Genomic DNA, 23,056 nt, shown 5'->3' with positions numbered 1-23,056 from the left:
TACGCTCACCTGGCTCCGGGCGTAAGGTATAATGGAAAAGTCGCAGGTCCTCCACGCTTGCTCGGTTTACACGGATTTTCTCATCGCGCGTTATTACGCGCGTCCTCAACCTTAATTCATCGCGTCTATCCCCGAAATTATGGCACTTGATACGTGCGGGTAAAAAAATCCTAGATTCCAACACTGTTCCAGCACAAATTTTACTCGATTATTGATCGAGGTTAATGACTCGATATTTTACTGCTCGTTTTTTCTCGCTGACGAAATTCACGATGTAACAATTGCCGGTTGTTACAACTTTGTGCGGAGTCTGTAATATGTATGTGTTGTAGATACGTAAGCACATGTATATAATTATAATAATAACGCAAGAGGTGTGAATTATTTGCTTTATTGACAGCGGTTAATGTTATTCACCGAGATCAGTATAGAGCAATGTCATGCATCTGGGATAATTCTATAACTTGCATTCGATTGTAAATAATTTTCAACATTGGATTGCGAAATAGAAAGAATAAAAATAAGAAGAAAAAAAAACGAAATAGATTCTAGTACGTTAATTTCGTTAAGGCACGTTTAAAAGCCCGGTTAAACTTGGAAGAATGATGAAATTTTTTCATACGTATCGACAAGTATCTTCCAGAATTATTCCGTGACTGTACACCAGATGATTCGTAACGGCGAAATACGAGTATATATAAGTTAAAGCCGGTTTCACCGGATATATCAGAAGATGTGATTAAATTTGTATTTCCTGTACACGTAAGTACCGAACGATTATTGAAGCCCCAGTGCCGTTAACATATACGAAAAGGAATACACATACTCGTAATTTATTCCTTATCATTTCCTTGTTTCACTTTACCGCAATCTTATACATCTTGTAACTGCCTTATACACAGCTGCGTGATTCACGCGTTCCATATTTATATTCTAACTAATCGCGATGTAAGAAATCGTTACGAATTCAACCATTAATACATTGCAACGAAACCCTCTGCACACGACATAGGTATCGAAATGCACAGTGAAAAGAACAAATGAACAAAAAGAATTGTGCCGTCGAGTAAAATATACGAATATAACAATAATACATTACAATATATATACATGTATATATGTATGTATACACGAGCATTGCGAGGTAAGAAAGAAGAAAAAAGGATCACCAGTGTAAAAAAAAAGATTAAAATAAATATAAATTCATTGCCAGGTTCGAGCAAGACGGTGTTTTTTTTTCCCCCCTTTAAATCTGTGTTGGTTCTTTCGCTGGTGTTTCTCTTCCCTTCTCATATACTCGCTCGAGCTCGACCGACTCGCTTTGCTCGGTCCGCGAATCACTCCGAGACCGCTATAGAGGAATAACGTAATACGTACGCGTGACTTGCCGTGACTCGTCTCGGCCGGTCGTGACTCGACCGCAAAGAGTTCACTAGATTCAAAACCCGAGGAGTGAACGTTCCTTGAGAGGCAGGGAGAGAGGGAGGCACTCCGCGTACCGATTGTTAGTGCTCGCTTGCATCCAGACTCTAGAAAATTTTTCTAGTTGCGGTTGATCTGCGTTGTTGGTAAGAATATTTATTTATTTATTTTTTTTTATCTTGATAGAAGAAAAAAAACCACGCTTTTGGGTACGATATAAAAATTAACTCTGCACCTGTGACCGGGAAATCTAACATTATTTTACTCGTTACTTTTGGATATCGGTTACTCGTTCTTGTTACCATATAAACAATTATAAACCGCTGTAAAAGGTCATGTTTAACTGTAAAAAAACCCATCAAGCCAAACGAGTTATGGATCATAGATGGTTCAATAATTGCAATTGCCAGTTTTCTTGTGAAATTTTAATTAATGCAAATTTGAACAAACATCACTCAACATTGTTATCGTCACGTTCGCATTCTCGGCGCCCCGAATGAAGGAGCAGCTGCGGGAATTTCGTCCCGTCGTGTAACCGGAAACGAGGATTGACGAAGGTTCTGTTTATCGTGGGCCCGACGAGGTTCAAAGCCGTTCTTTCGGTCCGCGGCGCGAGTACCGAGGTCGCATATTTTCCAGCGGCAACAGAGCGAAGGCCTCCGTATATCCTGAGACCCGGGACCGAGGTTCGGATCGCTGGAGGATCATCGCGGATACGCGACCGTAGAGCTCTGCGGCCTGTGGATGATGTATCTAGGCGGGTATTTACGCCGCGTCGACAGCCAGGAACGAGCCGCTATTTAACGGAGGTCGTCACAGCCGACGCTGACAAATGGGGAAAATTATACGGTTGGAATTATTCGTTGAAGATAGCGGAAGATTACGGTTGAAGAGGTGGAGAGGCTGAAAAATGTCGCGACGCGATCTTCTTTCGAGTTTCATTTTTAACACAGGAACTGACGGGTTCAAAAAATCAAACATCAAGGACTCGTCCAGCCGGGGAGATGCAGCGATCGAGTCGCTAATTAATATCAACAAGTTTAATGAGCCACGCGATGCTGTAAATGTGAACGTCGCGTCCTCGCCCCGCCTTTTTTCAGGGGTTATACCTGGTCAGGAGGACGAAAAAAGCGATTTTTCAAGGATTATTCGCGAAGAGACGCTTCGATTTGTTGATATAAAAATTCATTTACATATCGGGGTAGCATTGAACTTTATTCCGATATTATTTATCTTTGAAAATAATGATCTTTTTAAAGCTGATATAGCCGATCTCCGGAAGCACCTCTAAATAAAGGCGTCTTGCGGTGAGCAAGATATCTCTGGACTGGATCATCCGATTGAAAAAACAAAAAAGATTTAGCTAATACAAGGTGTTGTCTGGTCTTTAATCGAAAGAATAAGCAAACTATTAATTTTCAACAAAACGGCGGCTTCTCAAAAAAAAAAAAAAAAAAAAATTCGATTTTTCACAACAATTGATCCCTTAGTTTGTTTATAAAATGGAAAATATTTACTGGCGATAGAAAAACCTTCGATCAAGGACTCAAAAATATATTCATAAAGCTTGTGTAAATATTTGAGACTAATCGTTTCGCTCGTTTTCCAGAAATCTTGCTCACCGGCTTTGAAAGCATGGTTTTGAGAAAAACGCGTTCAAAGTTTCACAAGTATTTTCAAACGCTCCGGGGCGTCTTTCCAAATGCGCGCGCAACTTGGAGAATATTTGTCGGATCGACGTGAAATTTTCTGTATATATACGTAAATATATGTACATTACGAAAGTGAAATTTCAATAAAATCGAATTTGAAAAATCCTGACCACTTGTAACCCCTTATCTGACATATTCCATCGTTCCTCTTATCTTTCACGTTCCTATTCCGTCCATCGTTCCTCTACCGTTCCACATTCCTAAAATAATTCTATCGTTCCGCTCCTGTTCCACATTCCTAACCTACAACAGAGTTGAATTGGAACGGGGATTTATTAACGTTTGCCGGAAAATGTATACAACGAATCGCTGTAACTCGACCGTCGCTCTTAATTCGTTCGGCTTACCTCATCACCGATTGCGAGCGATCGGGGCGTGAGTTAATATTATGCCGAGGACTCGACCGAGGAACTTGTTGTTGCTGGTTCATACACGCTTAATTATTTGCGCCGAGTTGTCCTTCCACCGAGGCCCGGTCGCGAGCTAGCGAGCGCGGATCCGCGAAAACGTCGAACACGGACAAACACGGAGCATACGTGTGTGCGAGAGGCTGTTCAAGGCCGATCCTCACGGCTGCGTTACGCTATATTTTATAGCGTTGAAAGGTGTTTCTAGTCTTTATTACGTGCCATTAGATTCAGCGGTTAAAGCCGCATTGCCGAAATCTAACGAGTTCCGCAAAATTGGAATCGATTCGCGCCGAGACTTTTATCACGGATCGAGATTCGACCGCATCGCGAAATATCGTAGGTCAGGTGCAAACTGGCGGCAAAAATTTGCTGCGAAAATATTTGCACAATGTTTGACAGGCTGCAGATTCGGACGCTATAAGTTAATTAATATGGCGGCCGTTGACCGTCACGCTCGGATACCGCTTGACGTTTTATTTCGGCTCTACTATCGTTCGCGGTGTTTACCAATTATCGGGCTTCGCTTCACGACCGACAAAATTGCGGCAAGAATTGCTCGGCCATTATTTCACCTTCGACGAATGCATGAGAACCGAGCATTCGAGACTTGCGAATATCGCCTCTACGTGTCTACGCGTACTTGTATATTTTCTCAACGGTTCACTCACCTGTATGAATAGAGTTAACGCGCTGGATGCGTGATATTTAGTTACATAACGCATATTCGCATGTTACGCTGTCCGAAAACTCAGGAAACAACTACCGAGATTTAAAATTCATTCCAGTGTCGGCACTCTAATATTCTCGATGCGAACACGCCGGTCATTACGGAGAAAATTAGCGACTGAACTTTGTCCAGCGTTGCTCGCCTGCAACGGATTCCGATGTTTCTCCTTTTTCCTACCCATTTTGCAAGAATTTACACACTCGTATGAACTTTGGAGAGTATTTTTTTTATTTCTAACTAACTTAATACTTGTTTGAAGAAAATCCCACGGTATTTATGTTAAAGAAATTCGGGATTTCGATCCGGGTTCCGCGTTCCGTTTATGCCAGGCTAAATTACCACATGGAAACTCATATATTTATACAGATACACACGCACACAGTGCCTAACGTAATGATATCACTGGTCTGATGTAATACCGAGTCACGCGTCTATAATATAAATGTATGTGTGCAATACGCGCGAGCCAGAAATAAAATAATCCGGTATTCTTTACTAACGTGATTACAGTGCGCATAATTCGATCCATACGATAGATTATGCATAACGTCGCATATCGCTAAAGTGTTCGTAATTTTATACTTTTCCTCAAAATTTTCCATCAACGTCCGTTTCTTTATCAATCAATTTATGCCTTCAACGTGTAGGTGATAAATAACGTGTTTTATTTCCATCGACGAAGACAGCAAATAACCGTTTATTCGATTGTCATACAAGATGTTTCACACATTAAGCGTGTTTTTTAAACATTCCAGATTTTCATACGCTCCACACAAACTTTATTATGTAAATTTATTCAATTGTGTTCAGTTTAAAATCGAAGGAAAAGGAAAAGAGAAAAAAAAAAGAAGAAGAAGAAAGAATATGTGTATATATACGTATAATAATTATTAACATCTCTGCTGTATCGTACCAATCACCCGACATGTATGTACTTATAATAACAAGAAAATTTTTCATTCTGCCATTCGTCAAGTTCGTACGAATCAAACTCATCTCTGTGTTTTACTAATTATTCAAATACATTGGTAAAAATTCTATTATCCAATTGATTATCTTCTACTTTTTTTTCTTCCCATCACGTATAAAAATAACTAGGTTCCGACAAAACAATACACACATACGCACATAGGTACATATAATACACATACGTATTACAACGCGCATGTACGGTTGTGTTTTTTTACTCCTTGTACAATTTTTTGCATATCTGTATCATTATTATATTCATACTATTACCTACAATGTTTTTTATTCTCGAAGAATTTTTTTCAATCGTTTTCCTTCTCAACTTTTTTCCTTCCTTCTTATTTTTTGCAACAGTTCTGTATCTGCTAACGCGATCCCCGCAAACTTCTAACAACTAACCAGCAAACCAACTCAGCCACTCTCCCTCTCTCTCTCTCTCCCTCTCTTTAATAAACGCTTTTCTCTCCCTCTCTCTCTCTCTCTTCTTCCCGGTTGCCCTCAGGTTCCGACTCTATCCTACGTGCCACGCGCACGACGAGTCTCGCCTTCTCTCCACTCACTCTCTTCTTTCTTTGACGGGACACCGCGCGGAACGTTTGCGGTGCGGCGGCGTCTTATAGAAGAGGTGGAAATTTTCGGCAGCATAAATTTGCAACGTCTAGGCGTCTCTCCCATGCAGCGATTCTCGCGCGTTATTACACGGATACGTTCATTCCATACACAAATACCAATACAACTCTCCGAAACGCCAGATGTCGACCGTTTGCTGCGTCATGTTTGTCTCAAGCGTTATAAGTTTATACGATATATATATATATATGTATGTTAGACTGTATCGACAAAATCGACTGTTTTTTTTTTTTTTTTTGTCAAAATCAATACGAAGATATTGTTCCAAATGATGAAAAAAGGATGCTATCGAAGTTTGACCTCGTAATATTAACATCTAGAGGTGCGTTATGGCGATTTTCTATTTCCCGTTTAAATAACATGAGAAAATTTTCCTTCTTGTTAACTTTCGAATTTTATAACTCGTCAACCAAGACCAGGACGTATTTTTGTGGGAAATTGAACGCTCTGCAAAAAAAGATCTCCAATTATTTTATGCCAAATCCAGTATTTCGAAAATTTATTTAAGGTCAAACGTCAATAAAAGAACAGATTTATCACGAAATGATAAAAAAAAAAACAAAAATCGTTTTCACAGAGCGTTCAATTTCCTACAAAAATACGCTGCGGCCTTATCAGTAACGCTGATGCGTTGACGAGTTGTAAAGTTCCAACGTTGAGGAAGAAAAAAAAAAAAAAAAAAAAAAAAAAAACGAAAACAATATCCCCGCGTTATTTAAATGCGAGATAAAAAATCGCGATGATCCGCATATAAATATTGATATCAAGCGGTCAAACTTGAACAGTATTCTTCTCTCGTCATTTCAAACAATATTTTCGACTTGTATTTGGTTTGAAAAAAAAAAAGTAGAAAATCGTCGATTTATTAGATACACCCGCATGTTATAGAAAACTCTCGGGAAGAGATGTGAGAACGCGGCAGCCGCGGGCAGAGAAGGAAGGCGGATTTTGGTGAAAGTGGGGGGGGAGGAATCAGAGGAGAGACGCGCGTATCTCGAGCATCAGGCACACGTCGCCCGTCGGCGTGCATACGCGCTTACGTATTATACGTATACGTATACCAATACAACCCAATCTTGACAGCGAAGCAAAGTTGCGGGAGGTCAGGGCGTGATAGCTTTTTATAGGACCGGCTCTCTCTCTCCCTCTCTCTCACTCACTCTCTTTTTCTCTGTTTCTTACCGCCCTCCCACCCCCGCATGGCCATCGCGCGTCGACGATACAGCAACGTGATCTCCTTCTTCTTTCTCTCTTTCTCACTCTTTTCGTCGTTGTTCGATCTTTTACGGTTAACTCGGGTGACCGAGGAGGAGAATATCGATTGCGCGTCACGGAGTTTTGTCGGAATGGTTTTTCTTCCTTTTCCTTTGCATTCGAAAAGAATAAGGTATATATTTTTTTTTCATAGTTTTTATCATCATCTCGTTTACGATTTTAATGGTATTTTTTGTTTACGTCTTTGTACAATTTCTATGTACGTACACGTCTCCGTATCGCTTATCGATCATACATTACATACCTACGTGTAATACTTATGTACATACGTGTCTCTTTTTTTTTTCAAAATAATTTAGACAAGTTATTCCGCGATCATATATTATTGCAATGTAACCCGTGTACGTAATAAAATTGAAGAATCGTCGTTAAACGAGCAAACCGTGCACGAATGTTTATTTTCATCACACTTATCGTTAGTTGATACAAAAATTGATACAGCCTTGCGTGTAAGGTTCGTTCTATTAATTTTCCGAGATGTGTAACGTACAGTTTCGTTACGATCGCCGGTACGTACGATACGTACAGAGAGATTATTGCAGATTGTATAGAATAATGCCGCATATTGCAGCTTCCGTGCGTCGATCGACGATCCGAAGAATCGTGGATTATGAAATACACGTTTCGAGCAGTGTAATGAACGTGCGTGTCGAACGGCACGCGGAGTTCCTCGTACCTCTTAATTTTTCAGCTTCTTCCGAGAAGAAGTCGGTACACATGATACGTATAATATACGTAGGGTATAATATAACGTAAAACATCTCGCACTCGCACGTACTGATGAATTTTAGGAAATCAGAGGTGGAAGAGAACGGTTTTCTTTTATCAGTTATCACGGACGAAAGCCGCCACATACCTGCGATACGCGGATAATCCGTATACACCTCCTAATTATTGAATCTGATATAAAGAACGAGAAAACAAAATTATCAAGATTGTATTTACACGCAGTTTTTTTCCATGTCGAATTGGCCGATCCTGTAATTTTGATGCGGAGTTTCTATCGTGCTTTTGCAATATCTTATCAAAGTCACATGCTTGATAGTTGTAGGAAGAAGAAATCCAACGCCTGTTATAACTTGAGCACTCAGTGTCCGTATTTAGTTATTCCTGAACGCAATTTTCCATTTTCCCAATCAAATTAACACACGAAAATAATTTCAGCCGTTCCGGAATTTTGTAGCTCAGTAAAGAGGCAACGTACGCAAGACATGCCCTGAGGAGTTTTTTTTTTTTTGTTCGCTTGCCGCAGCTGCTGAAACGATTTCAACAGTTATTAAAACGAGACGCAAGCGAAACGCGGCTGCGAATTTTAGTGAAAAATGATCGAACAGAAAACAGAGTTGCAGAAAATCAAGCCTCGCTCTCATCGGCAGATTCTCTGTTCAACATCATACACGCTTTCACGATTTCAAGAGTCACTGTCAAAGAGCCGACTCTTCTCGAGTCAAGATGCCTCATTCGAATTGCAGAGGAGATTATTTCTGCCTCGTCAAATACACCGACGGTTTACGGTTTTTCGAACCGCATACCGTTATTTTTCCCCTCGACGATGTTTTTTCGGATTGTCAAGTCGATTCTATTTACATGCATACGTGATATCCCTACGTTGCATACTCGGCGTAATGTCCGCAGCTTCGTGGAGCGTTGCAGGAAAGCAATCGTCTCCAGGGTCAAGTACGAGACCAAAGATCGGCTTATGGCGAGACTGGCCAATCAGGAAACGAACGGTAGTAAATCATTGTTAATGGTATTTTACGGATGATCTTTACCGATCGGCTTATCGATCGAACTCGATCTCGATGACTGAGCTGCGAAATGCGGCGGTGATTCAAACCGCAGGATCGTACGATCGTCGGGTTTGTTATATCATCGGTTAAATTTCGCATCGAAATTATCTCATCTCCGTGCGAATTTTGTTTTTCACGAGCAAAATACAGGTTGCGTTTAATCGCTCGCATTAATTAAAAACTCTGCGTCAATCTCGCGCGAGCACACAAAACTTGACTTGTTAATAACCTCTTTCGCGCTCTGTGGACCAACCGTCTGTCCCTCGTCTGCGATTCCGTGACGATGTTGACTCGACGCGGCGGGCATTGACTAATATAAGGAACGCTAAAAACAGCCGGCCAAACGCATAATTTACTCACTCGAGCTCCGTCTCTGTGCGATGATAAACCTACCGGCATGGCGGGCGGAGAGATAACCGGATAAAATTATCTCCGATGATAATTTACTCCGCTGCAGCGTAATGCGCTCGACGCGATGCTTGTGAGGTTTTTGTCTTACGATATCCGCGTCCCTTTTGAATTTATTTCACGGGGTCAAGACGAGGCTGCCGATCGCTCGGTAATCGTGATTGATTCTTTAAGCTAATTGTAATTATCTGCAGCATCCGTTTGCATAACTCGGTAGAAAATCCATTTAGCCGAATGTATGATGTATTGCGTAGAGAGAAAATAGAGAAAATAAATAAATATGATATTGAAGTATCGTCACGTAACGATGCCGAAAACCTGTTTCGATATTAAGACGAGTGCAGCGTACTTTGCTTTATGAATGTCAAATTCAATGACACCGCTCGTTAATAATCGAGAAGCCTAATTGCGGGTCAGAGGACGTACGTCTACGTGTATTGCGATTTGTTCTGGAAAGATAATAGCAGAGAGGCTGTGCTGCACGCTGATTCTAGGAATAAATGATCGTACGTGAAGAATTCGGACAAGAGATCGCGATGATTATGGAAGCCGTTAGGTTGCCACCAAGATTCGTATTGAGGAATCAGCCAGCGCGCTAGAGCGTCCGAATTCGATTTAACGGTCCAGATTAAAGTCTCAGTGCGCACCGTTAATCGAATCTGTAACTCAAGATTAAACATTGGTACAGATATAAGAAACGCGATGAACTTCTATGTATGCAACGAATGGTCAGAGGTCAAAAAGTGGAATGGCCAGACGATGCAATGGTCGGAATACAGAATTTTTTAATATCCGAAAATCTGTTGAACAGAATTTCAAAATATCAGAAGACGCGAAATAAAGGTATGTGAAAAAGTGGCAATGTCGAAAACTGAGATGTAGAAGAATTCTATCAATCTTACATTTCAACTGTTTATGCATTGACCACATTATAGATTTTCACTTTTGTATTCGTGTTTCAGTATATTTTAGATTTCCGACGTTTCTACGATACGTCTTCCCATACATCGCGTATCTGTATTTTAACATTTTCACACGAACTTCGCCTCCCCACATTTACAAATTTTATCATTAAAATCTGAGCTTTTGTAAAAACGTTCTTCACATCTCGACCCTCGTCTTTTGCGGAGAACCCACCTTCCGAACCCCACCTTGGAAAAAGTGCTAGCCAACATTTTTAACGACGCAAAAATCAGTCGAGCCGGAGGCTTTGCCCTCCCCCCTCTTCCCCCTTCGAGCGATGATGTTAATCGGATGTCGACGGACTCGGGCTCGAGGTTTACGGTCTCGCGAAGCGGGAGCCGGGCGACCAAGGTCGCCTTATCAAATCTCGTTTGCCGTCGGGATTAGGAGGCGACTCGAGGGGGCATGATCCACGTTTTTAGCGCCGTTAACGCGCGACGCGCACCGTCAGGGGCGGCCCAAACGGCGTTAGCGCAGACAGCGCTGCTCCGCTGCTGCGCGCGGAGATGCGCGTCATTTCGGGCCTGCGAATCGGCGATACGCTGATGCCTCCGCTGCGCGCTGCGCGCTGCGCTATCGGGACCCACGGATCTAGCGCAGCGCCGGTATTCGAGGCGTTGCGCAGGTCAGTTTCATCGCTCACAGCTACGCCGCGCGCGATTCTCCCAAGAGAGAGAGAGAGAGAGGGAGAGAGACTCTCGCTGGTGACGCGGGAAGTTTCTTTCCGTGCATTTAATGCCTCCGCGCTCGCAGCTCTGGGCCTTCAACTTTATTTTTATAGACTGACGGCCGTCCTAAAGTCGATCTCGTGACGCTTGCAACGCGTCTTGCCGTCGATTTCTTACCTCGTTGAAACCCGGCCGGTGATTTTTCCTCCGACACGGGGGGGAAAGGAAAACAAACAAACGGCTGAACGCGGTATCGAGATCTCAGACTCCGTGGAGACCGGAACAGTCAGAGTTCTTCGCGTGGTTGGGAATCGGAGGTCGAATGTTTTCGAGAAAAATTTTATTTCGCAACTTCAGAATTAATTCTGGGTAGCCACAAAATTGGAAAACTCGAAATTGTCAGGGGATTTTTTAGTTTGGTAATGGAAAAAACTGAAAATATCAGTTTTTCATCGTGGGAATTAGAAATGATTTTTTGAGGTAACGAATTTACTTTCTTTCGTCGAGAAAACAAATTGGCTTGACCTGACTTTTTTGTACATTATAATTTTCTTCAATTTGAATTGAAATTGAACCGGATATAGAATTAACAAGCCGAACGATTTAGGTTTTACTGACTTACTGGAACTGGAATAATGTCAGCGAAAACTAGGTTTGAGGTCCTGGAAAACCTGGAAATGTACGGAGTTTTTTTTTTTTTGTTTTTAAATATGCCCATCGTGTAGTTGAAAGTCTGGAGATTATGATGCACGGAAAATCACGATCGTATTTTGCAAACCGAACACTCCTTCGGAGCGATTCTAAAGTTGCAAGTCAGCGATGTTTTTAAAAACGTTTCTTTATGATAACCCAACCTAACCCAACCTAACTTTAATCTCCTGATTATACATTCGGGTCATCAAAATTCCCGTTTCAAAGCGATCTCACACGACTTCCGTAGTCAATTTTCGGCTGCACGCATTTTCTGACGCCGCTACAACGGACGCGTAAAGGTAGTCGAACAACTCGTTAATCAATCATCGCAATTCCAAATTGGTTTAAACGAGCGTCTCAGTAGCTTTGATCGTTGTTAAAATACATTATAATAATACGCAATTACCGACTCGATCATCGTCCCGATTTCAGAGTCTTTCAAATATACTCGATTTAGCAATTGGATCCATACGGAGGGGGAATCTAAAAGCATAGTAAATAAATTACAACTCGTTCTCCGATCGACCATTCGAACATGCAACCAAGACCTGCAACTCCGATTTTACCAACGTGTACAAAGACATAAATTTCGAACGATCTTTCCGTCAGTATTAAACACCACTGGCGATAAAAAAAAGCCGTCGAGTTCATGATTTTTCCATGGAAAAAAGCCCGATGCCGAGCCCCGGTTTGAGCGGAAAAACCGAGCGAAGAAGTAGCGCCGTGTACTTAGACCGGTAAAAAAGTTTACACGGTTCGCGGTAATTACAGGGGATGAGTAATGAGCCGTAATTAAAATTACACCGGACCCTCTGTACACATACCTACACATACGCGGTATTCCTGCGTTTATCGTCACAGCGCGTCGGTTAGGTATCACCTTTTTCAGCGAAGGCTAGGTCGCGGCACCTGCGTCAGAGTGCGTTTAACGGAGAGCCTCTGAGTGGTTTACCTGCTGCAGGGGAAAAGACGAAGGCGCACCTTTCCGAGCGCAGCGCACACCTCGATGAATTAGCAAGCACGCGCTGCGCTCGGCGCGCTGCGTATATACCTACGCTGCTCATACTCACAGCGCAATTTACCCTCCAAACAAGCCGTAAATTTGAGCAGAATTATTGGCTGTAGAGCCGAGCGAGGCAAGGCAAGGCTCTCGGCCTCCCGCTCTTGCCCTTGGAACGGAGGTCGAAAGAAGAACCGGACGCCCCGACTCTCCGAGCTCCAGGCGTTCGCCAGCTCGCCTTGCTCTCGGGTTGTTGGCTTCTGTTTCCCGATTTAAAATTGGTACCCGTCGGTCCGCTGCGAGGGCACTCAGGGATAATCAAAATTGGTACTCAAGTAAATACGAAAAACTATCGCCTCCCTCCGGGGACGCTGCCTCGCCCGAGTAACGACTCTAAACTATAGGTATATTGCACGGCTATGGAGGGAGCAGATTTTCCATCGTAACACACGCGAGGAAACTGTGAAACTTTACAGATTTATCGCGCGTGCGCGAGATTCCTCGTCTTTGCGCGCAGGCTGGCCAACTCAAGAACTCGGCTTATAGGTGGTCACGCAGGTGATGAGAATTTTTTTCGGTACAAGCGGATCGTCTCGCAATCGGACAGTCGATGATCCAGTGATTCGACGACGATTGGCAAGGTTTTATTGCCAACTGACCGACGACCGGTGACTGCAACACGACTCGACGTAACTAACGTTTGTTCGTTAAGTTGGCTCCCCTGCCTTGCGGACGAGAATGTTGCCGCGGCAGGAACTCGCTGACCAATAGAGTTCCATTGTTTCGCGCATGCGCAGTCGGTTGGCACTCAAAGCCTGCCAAGTTTCGCCGTTTCCTATCGGTATGTACGCAACTGCGTTCGTTTACGGGTAGAAGGATAGTGATTGTCGAGAAATTATTAAATTTCCGAAGGTCTGTAATGAACACTTCGGGAGTTTAACCCGATAATCCCCGTTTTTCATTGCATGGTAAACACACGCGCAGTAAATTTTATCGTAGCGCTGTAATGTCGCCGGTATAACCTGCACTGCATCAATGAATTTTATTGCATCCCTGTGCGCGGTCGTACAATAACAGAGTATTACTAACCGCAGACTGCAAGCGCTGTCCATACAATCATCGTTGATTGCGGTAAAATTAACTGCAATTGGTCTAACTGCAAAATTTATTTATTTGTGTGTGCTTTTTTTCTCATCTCAATCTGCGAGGTATTATATATCTGTGTAGAGGGTGCTGCCTTCTTCGTGAATTATAGAATACCGCGTGAGCTGCAGGGCGATGTTTTTAAGTCGGTAAAATGCGTCCGGTTACAAGGGAATTGAATTGATTGAATTTCGGTAATATTTCGATAGTATCGAGTTTTCCGTTTTTCAAATGACTGAAAAGGATGTGATCGGAAATACCTTCTACAAAACTTTAGATCATCACAGTACATGTCGTGAAAAAAATTTCAATCTTCTGCGATGACGGTGTAAACGCAAGGAAATTTTGGCAGGAAATTTCCAGCGCACGGTTGCCAAAAATTCCTTGTTGCATAAACTTTCATCGCAGAAGATTGAATTTTTTTTTCAGAACATATGGCATCATAATTTAAATATTTTTGGAAGGAATTTTTGATCATATCTTTTTTAGTCGTTCCAAGAACCAAAACACCGATATTAAAAAAACTTCACCAGAGTCCCCCCTTAACGATGTATATTCAATTTGTCTCACAGATTGATTGATCAATGCAACAATCAGGGAATTTCATTTCGAGGGTTGAGATATTCTCATCAAATTGGAGAGCCATTCAGGAGGTTCGATTCATCGATACCTAGAATCGTTGCAGTTCAAACGAACCGAGAGCTCGGCTTATAATTTAATTACTCTATAAATATGTTGGGGATTCGTTACCGAACTTGCGATAAAAAACTTGTAACCGTGCTGATCTAGTATATCTAGACAGCTTATTACAGTATTCCAAACAGCTAGTGATTATTGTCAATATGCGAATCAGCGCAAAATTGTTCCTCCCAATAAATTCAGATCAATTATGTGGAATCGTGCCAATTACGCCTCCTAAATTCTTGCCGTTGAAGTTACACCACGTCAAGTTTCTCGGCGGTAAAATTTTCGTCCAATCTATTTCTGTGTAATATTTTTATAAATCGCGACGGTCAAGTATCGCCGCAGTCAAGTAGTTATACACAGCAATTTGTGGGAAAGCCCAAATAACCGGAAGTTTTCGGATAAATTAATAGTAATATTTATCGCGGAAGATTCCCCGTGACGTTCGCCGGCAAAACGTCGCAGCATTTTATTCGAGTGTTGAAAATCGAGGTTCACGATTCGCGACGAAGTTCGAAACAGCTTGCATGAGAATTCAAGCACGAGAGAGAAGCTGCGGTGCAACGATCACTGCTTAAAGATATACATTTTTTCAAAGCCGCGAGGACGGCCGGGTACTTGAACCTGCGTTTTGCGCCAACAAAAATACTTTACGTTCAACAACTCGAGCTGGTCGTCTGGCCTGGGATAACTATTTCCAGTTTTACGACAGTCGTATACACGCGTTTCAATAACATTTCAATTTGTGCGCAATTCTTATTATAAAATCTCTCCGTGCTCTTCGACCACCACGCGCGCACACGGACACAATGTAACGACACACGCATGATACGCCAAGTACCGATCTGCCGCATATCGATACTCCACACTGCAGACGCGAAATGCACCTACGCCAATTCTCGACTCTACCAGTTTTCCTTGCCTTAGCCTGCGCTCCGCGTACCTACCGCAATATAATAAAATTATCTTCCACCTATACATACACGTATAATAACGTGCTTGCACGCCGGTTGGATCGCCCAAACCGAGTCACCACCGAGTACGTAAACTCTCCGGCTACGGGAACTTGTCTCTACGGTAGAGATAAACGTCTGTCTCTCTGCCATTTATGCACGTTACAAACACTTTTCTGCGTGTACTCGGTGCGTTTTGGTTTGCGAAACAGCGTTGCTCGGATTCCGGCTTCTTCCCGCGCAGTGCGTCAAAATCCGTGCGAATTACACGCCGGAGTACATGCGATGTATGTTTTTAATTTTTACGCTCGCCGGAATTAGTCGACAAGCACTGCGGCGATGGCTAATTGGCTAAAAATAATCGATGCATCGATCAATCGAGTACGAAAAAAATAATCGAACACGACTCGATTGAAACGGTAATAATTAATCGACCGTGTCGTTTTTTTTTTTTTTAAACGGTGCATTCGAAACAAAAATTTCGTAAATTTCAGTTTGTAGTTTTAATAGCGGAAAAGTTTTTTGATAATTTATAGTTTCGTTCAAAATATTTTTCTATTTCAGGTGAAAATATTCATTCATCTTTCACTTGTTATATCAAATAAGTATACTCATTAAGTAAGACAATGATAAATAATCGATACATAAATCACATAAATTGATATTGCATTGCGTCGAACGTAGGAGTAAGAAACAAAAACCGATCGCGAGGAAAAATAATCGAGTCGTGCGATTTATCGAGTTTGAAAAATAATCGATTTAATCGAAAATCCATTATTTGTCGTCATTTTTGTCAAGCAGTACCCGGAGAATCGAACCTCAGCTGAGAATCTATGAAACTATTCATGATCAAAATCGAGACCAAATAACCCTGGAAAACATTTTTTATTCGAATTGAATGTTGGAAGTTGATGTATTTAGTCACAGAACCGGACTAGATAAAGTTGAAAAAACAAACGAAGGATTACTTTGTCAAATTCTAAACGCATCGTCTTGGACTGTGAAATATTTTTTCACCGTTGATTTCTTATTTTGCTGTTCGGCCCGAGTTTATTTATCGGCTTATTTTGTATTTATCTTTCTAACTCGCCTCTTCTATCCATCTCCTCCCGACCCGCGGGTCTTCCTCTACTTTATAATATATTCGTTCGCACGTGGCTCTGTCGGCTAATCAACTTACGGCTCTCACGATCAGCTGGCGAACGGCCAATCGTGTTCCACGTTCATCGAGGCTGCGCGATATCGCGTTTAATCTTCTTCTGCTCGATGTTTCTCGACTTTGTGGCGTCCGAAGGGTTCGAAAAAATGATACATCGATTAACCATCCCGGAAAGAAGTTACACTTCTTTTGAAGTCATTCTTACGGTCGATATTTCACGAGTAAGCGGCGTTGAAAGTATCGGTGGACATTCGTTTCATCGACCTTGATCGTAACTCGAAACGTTATACGGTGAAATAACTCGAAATAATACTGCGTATCAAAAGGCTGCACATGCGCGTGTATGATATACGTGAGGACATAAAAATTTTGTTGCATTTTTTCAGACCTATCTATATGTGGGCACTTTTAAGAACGTGTTTTTCCAACGGATAATAAATACCGTTCAGCTTACTCATGATTTGCTTTTGGAAAAGGAACAAACAGTTAAATTTACGTCTCTGTACTCGAATTATTGATTGTAATCGCGATTTCTTGTTTGGTGAATCATTCGTAATGAGGTAAGACAGCAACACGGTAGAAACATTCATGTGATAGGCGAAAATCTAATTTGGAGGAAAAAAATTAAGGCTAATGTACACTTGAAAAGATTTCTAAGCCGGAATCGATACTTTTTTTTTGTTACTTTTAAAACATGCGAGAACAAAATGTATGGAAATTATAATTAGCAAAAGCTTATTGAAATCGATGTTTCCATTCGGGTGAATTTGAAATGGCGAAAAATTTAGTAAATTTTCGTCTGGTTTCACTTTATGCGATGGCTCATTTTGTTATTCACATGTCATAGTCAGATACGAATATCGTTTTAAAAAGGTGGTGAAGAGAAGTTGTAGAAAATTATCATTTTGAATAAAATGAGATATTCCAGAGTGAAAAAAAATGTGTAAAATCAACGATATCTTTTAGATTTTTCCCCAGTGACTTAAAATAAAACATGAATTTCAGTATTTTTTATTCTTGTACATAATTTTTCTAGAAAATATCGTATGATATAATTTATCTTGATTTTCGTTTTTTTTACAATTTTCTCGACATATACCGCATGTTGAATAATTGTCAAGTATTTAAAACAGGGGTAAAATTTTCCGACAAATCGATTGCCGCTATTCATTTTGCAGAATTATTCTCACATCGCGAGAAAAACGGAAATTTCTGAAACAGCTCCAAAACATCTCAATATCGTCCAAAAAGTGTTTCTTTACTTCAATAACGGCATTTTGAGTCCATATTTTCTTCTCTAATTGAACGGGTTACACTGAGAAAAATTTCATTTGTTACAGTAACTAGAAAAATTGAGTAAAACAGGTATCGTTGAAAAAAAAACTGTTCGAATATTGTTGGAATTAGGAAAAACGAGGTACGCGTAAACGTTTTGCGCTATTGTCGATCCTTTTTTGGTTATTCCAACATAAAATCAGTTTGTTCGGTTTATTCTACTTTTTTAGTTAAACAAGGCTTTGACGTCAATTTATCGTTGCACAAGCATTAAATTTTCCGCAACAGTTACAAGAAAATGTAGCAACAGTGATCGTAGCGAGAAAGAATAGCGACGGATACTAGATAAAACTAATTTTCATTTTCTACCTAGAACTATATTTTTCGACTGTGGTAAAATATGAAAATAGTTAAGAACCGAGCTGTAACGGAAACCAAAAATTTCTCTCAGTGCAATTCGACGTGCGACTATCTCGTATCACGAAATGAAAAGTACGATCGATTTTGTATCACCGATTGACAGAAATGTCGTAGGTATACCCGATTCCGCGTCAGTCCGACATTTTCACGAGGGGTGAAAATGGAGGATACCGGAAGATGGGTGGCGAAGGATGATCCTCGATGATCGGCTCTCCTTTCTTTATCGCATACGTTTACGTTGCCGAGGTTCGCGGCGCGAATTCCCCGGAGGAGCCGCAGTCGGAATCGGCTGCTACGGAACTATTCTAGGAAGGGAGGTTGTTGTTTGCGGGAGGAAGCGTTGCGGCGTGAACCGAGACTTGAACCCAAGACCTTGGACTAACCATTGCCCTCGATCGCCGTCCTCCCGCGACTCCGCTTCGTCCCGGGCGAGTCGAACGGCTTTTGCCTCCGCCAAACTCGGCGACGCCGACTCGCTTCTTCCTCCGAGATTTTAAGCGCCGCTCTGGAAACCCACGCTGGATTCTCGCCACCAGGTGCGAGAGAGAGAGAGAGAGAGACGGAGAGAGAGAAAGTATATTCATTTGATCTTGGAGTCTAACTCCCCAAGGACCACAGGCACGAATTACAAAAAAATCCAATATAAACCTAAAAGTAATTATATTCTAATAGTAATAAAGGGATAACGGAAGCTAGATCAAAATAACAGACCAAAGCGAATAATTAACGGTATGAAATAATACTGATCGAAAGTAAAAATGAGAGAGAGAGAGAGAGAGACCATCGCTCATTTGTTATCTCTTGCAGGAGAGGTTTGCTCGTTTGTTAGAGTTATTGGAAAAATTCCAGTAAAACGAGAATCGTTATCATAACATTTTGAATGTTATTCAAGTTATATGTAAACGAACATTTTGTACAAGTAATTATTTACAATTAGTGTCATTTTATACCTGCCATTGCCATATTTTCTGGTTATTGCAACATTAGATTTTGCTGTTTAGTCTATTCTATTTTTGTAGTTGAATAAAATCTCGTTGCAGCAACATTAAATTATTGCAATAGTTACGACCAGTGACAATAATCTGAAATAATAGGATTACACGTGTACTAGATTTTCCGGTTACCGCTACGAAATCCATTATCATTTTGTACCCAGAAGATAGTTCAGGACTTTTCTAGTTTGTACTGTAACTATGTTTAGAAATTTTTCTCAATGTAATCATTTCGTTTTACTTTGCAATAGAATCACTCACTTTGTTCAGGAGATAGGTTTTATTATACATTTCGAATAACGATACGATACTTTTTTCCTGTCAAATTGTAATCGTTGGGTATCTAAATTTCCTAGACGACGCGGACAGATTTCGATCAGCTAATAGAAATATTGAATTCAATATCGAAAAAGAAAAAAACAATTGTCTGAACTAAATAAACGACATTTTAGCGAAACAGAACGTGATGTAAAATAGATGTTGAACATTTTTTAAATGATTGGTAATAATATATCGATATCCAAACACTTGTTCACAATTTGATTGTGAGTATAGGTATTCTTTTTTCTTCCATTGTAATAAAAATATACCGATTCGATACGTACTTGAAAAGATATTGATTTTCAACTGACCAATCTCCCCAAGTCATTATGTATGGTTTGGTTATATTATAGGCACAGAGAAGAGAGAATGAAAGACGAAGATGAATGGATACAGAGAGAGAGAGAGAGAGAGAGAGAGAGAGAGAGAGAGAGAGAGAGAGAGAGAGAGAGAGACAGAAGCCGATCCGTCCAGCTGCTGAAACTCCTCCTTTGCCCGGATCCGTGATGGTCAAGAAAGCCAGTCTGCCGCGTTGAATGCATCCTAGTGAAAAATCCGGAGAAGGTTTCGTCTGATGCGGTCCATTAGCTCCGAGTGCGCTGCATCATCAATGCCGCAGTCTACACACCTTCTCCACCTTCGACCGAGGATATTAGCGGGCCGGAGGTAACACATACAACCATGGCGAGACATGCGGACCTCTATCGCATATTCAGTTACCTGCACACTTGAAGAATTTCAAAAGTCTCCCCATTTCCTCTTCTCTCGGCAAATAAGAAGAAGTAAAATAAATAAATAGAAAATAAACAATTCACCGAGAGGAATGAATTATCATATTTGCGCGAAGTGTTTCCTGCACGTTTCTTCATCCTTTGTACATTTCGTTTCATAAATCATGGTTTTGGAAAAGGATGTAAGGTGCAGGATCAAATAACGAAATACGAAAACAGTCGGATGATCATTTTTCTTCTGTCTAGTATTTTTGGCACCCGCATGTTCTGCAGTTATCATCTAGTCGTCAATTGTTCGATTGGAATTAGAAAGAACACGGAAACTATGGAATATAAGGACGAAGTTAAGGACCCCCGTTTCATTTTCTCAAGGACGCATCAGTGGAGGTGATCAGAAACGCATCTGGAGTCCGAGGTTGTTAGCCGTGGTTAAAAGATTCGCAGGATGTCGGATCGGTCGAGCAGCGGCTGATATTCTGAACGGTCTCTTCTGGGTATAACCATTAAACAACTCGTCCGTAGTGTACGGCACCAGGATCTCAGCCTGCAAGCTTGAGCGTCATCACAGAGGAGTCTTTCGTATCGGACGCATCAGTTTAGCATGGACGTGTAATCGCGTGAATCATGCCTCCAGAACGTAATAATTTAGCAATTAAAATCCCCCCCCCCCAGTCCTTGCGTTGTGTTATACGAGTGCATATTCACGTTATACGCATCACACACTGCGGTGGTGCAGTGATTTATATCGAGGTGAAGCGTGAGCTTTCTGTACTTCGGAGTATGAGATATCACGCATCGAATATTGTGAACTCGAGTATTGTATTTGACTCTTAAGATACTTTGATTCGGGTCCTCGCCAAAGTCGAATCACCTAATTTTTATAAGTCAAGTTCGTTAAATATCATGCAAGGTGCAGTTCGGTTGCAAGTGTCTGCGTGTGTGGGTGAAATTTTGTGGGTTGGTTGCCCATAGAGAAAGAAGTAGAGAAAAAGATAAAAGGGGAAACTCGGATCACGTGTAATAAGTTACGGAAAGACAGAGCGGTTACTCTCACCTTTGTACATTACAGGACGGAGTGGTGGCATGACTTCACGCATGAATCGGTCAACGGCCGCGAAATTAATTACAGGAAATAGGCGGGCTTGCCTTTCCGTCGATTGCTCCCCGAATCGGTTCTTCGTTATACACAAATATCGAACCTGATGTAAACGAAGAGTTGTTATCGTATGGATGTGTGCGATTTCGCATGAGCATCGGATTCCCAAAAATCGCGCAGAATTGCTGATTAGGTAGCAATTGATTAATTCCTTAATTCAGCTATTCCAGGATACGCGAATTTCTCCTCAACATTAATGGAACCGTTGATTATGAGTATAAGATATTAACCGAGTCAAGGCATTTGGCAAGGCAAAATTCAAAGAAAATTCAGAAGATCTCATGGAATTTTGCAAAATCGATCTATAGAGTACCTGTTTTACCGTACCCGGGTAAAACAGGAGGTAAAACAGAGTCCGAAATTACCTACCTTCGTTTCAGGTTGCGCGGATTTCAATCCTGGTTGTCTGAGCAGTTGACGATGTTTCCGTGAAACAGAATCAACGGAAAAATGACAAGTTCTGAAAAATAAAACGACTCTACAATGATCTATTCATCATCGTTATACACGGTTTCGAAGAACTAGCAAAATTTTCCTTATGTATAGTTTTTCGCGTACGGTAGCATGAATAATACTACAGGACTTCATTATCTGTGTCTTATTTCCCGTCGAATACCTCATCCGCGCGCAGTGTCGTCATAATATGGCAGAAACGTAGCCGCTAATAAAGATTACGAGAAACGAAGTCATTCGCATCGAACGTGATGTAGCCGTGCGTCAGCGTCACGCGGCGATGTCCTTCCAGGAGTGAAATGGATGTGTGCCGACCGGTGGTTCATACGCTGCGTACGAAATCGAGGCGAGTAGGACTCGGCGATACCGCAACTTCCGGCCGTCAGCCTTCTTCTTTGATTCCAAGGGGCCCGGGCCCGGAGCGCAAGCTCGGCACGAAGTTGGCGGCTTGCGTTGCCCCATCAATTCATCAGCGACTCCTTCGAACCGTTTATTCGCACCAAGATCCCCGCGTTTCGTTGCCACCGTCGCCATAACGCGAGCCTCGCCGAGGAGGGAAAAATCCGCTTTGAAGGCCGCGCGTGTGGCCCGATCCCGTTGCCAAAATTCTCCCCGAGTGCAGTACCGCGGCTCTCTCTATTTTCGTATACGCGATATAAGAACTTTTCCAGCCAGGCTGCACGAGCGCGGCCTCGCTCGTTGCGACGATGCACTCCAATCTGCGAGAATATTTTCCCCTTGCCGCACGTACCGAGACTCAATCACTGCCAGGCGCGCTGCGGCGCGTCCCTCTTCTTCTTCGGGGCAAAAAACGAAAGAATTAAATTAAAAATGGCAGGAAAAAATGGTATCCAGAAACGTACAAGAAGTGCAAGCTTGGCAAGAGAGACGGAGAAACGTTGGAGGTTTGCGAAACTCTTCGACGCATCGAACAGCTGTAAACAGCCGGTAGGAAAGAGGTTGGAAAAATAGTCTCGATATCGGTAAATATTTTCATTTCAAAATAAGCTTTGCGATCATTATTATAGGTAGCTACGTAGTCACTTGTACGATTTCTCATTGGCGTCGCAACGCCCCCGCGAGATCGCTTTAAACGTATCCC

At 41.8% G+C, this 23,056-nt stretch overlaps 1 long non-coding RNA gene across 1 annotated transcript in view; it reads left to right on the top strand.

Moving 5' to 3' along the window:
• Positions 1-1,312: 1,312 nt before the first annotated feature.
• The window catches only part of LOC124224963 (uncharacterized), a 40,511-nt gene continuing 18,767 nt past the window's right edge, over positions 1,313-23,056 (top strand). The window contains exon 1 of the long non-coding RNA XR_006884962.2: positions 1,313-1,568. This is a non-coding gene — a long non-coding RNA (uncharacterized lncRNA). The remainder of the gene's footprint in view (positions 1,569-23,056) is intronic.

This window comes from Neodiprion pinetum, chromosome 1, assembly GCF_021155775.2.
Source record: "Neodiprion pinetum isolate iyNeoPine1 chromosome 1, iyNeoPine1.2, whole genome shotgun sequence".
Taxonomy (NCBI): Eukaryota; Metazoa; Arthropoda; class Insecta; order Hymenoptera; family Diprionidae; genus Neodiprion; species Neodiprion pinetum.
Note: the sequence above shows the minus strand (reverse complement) of the source record. Positions and strands in the feature narration are given on the sequence as shown.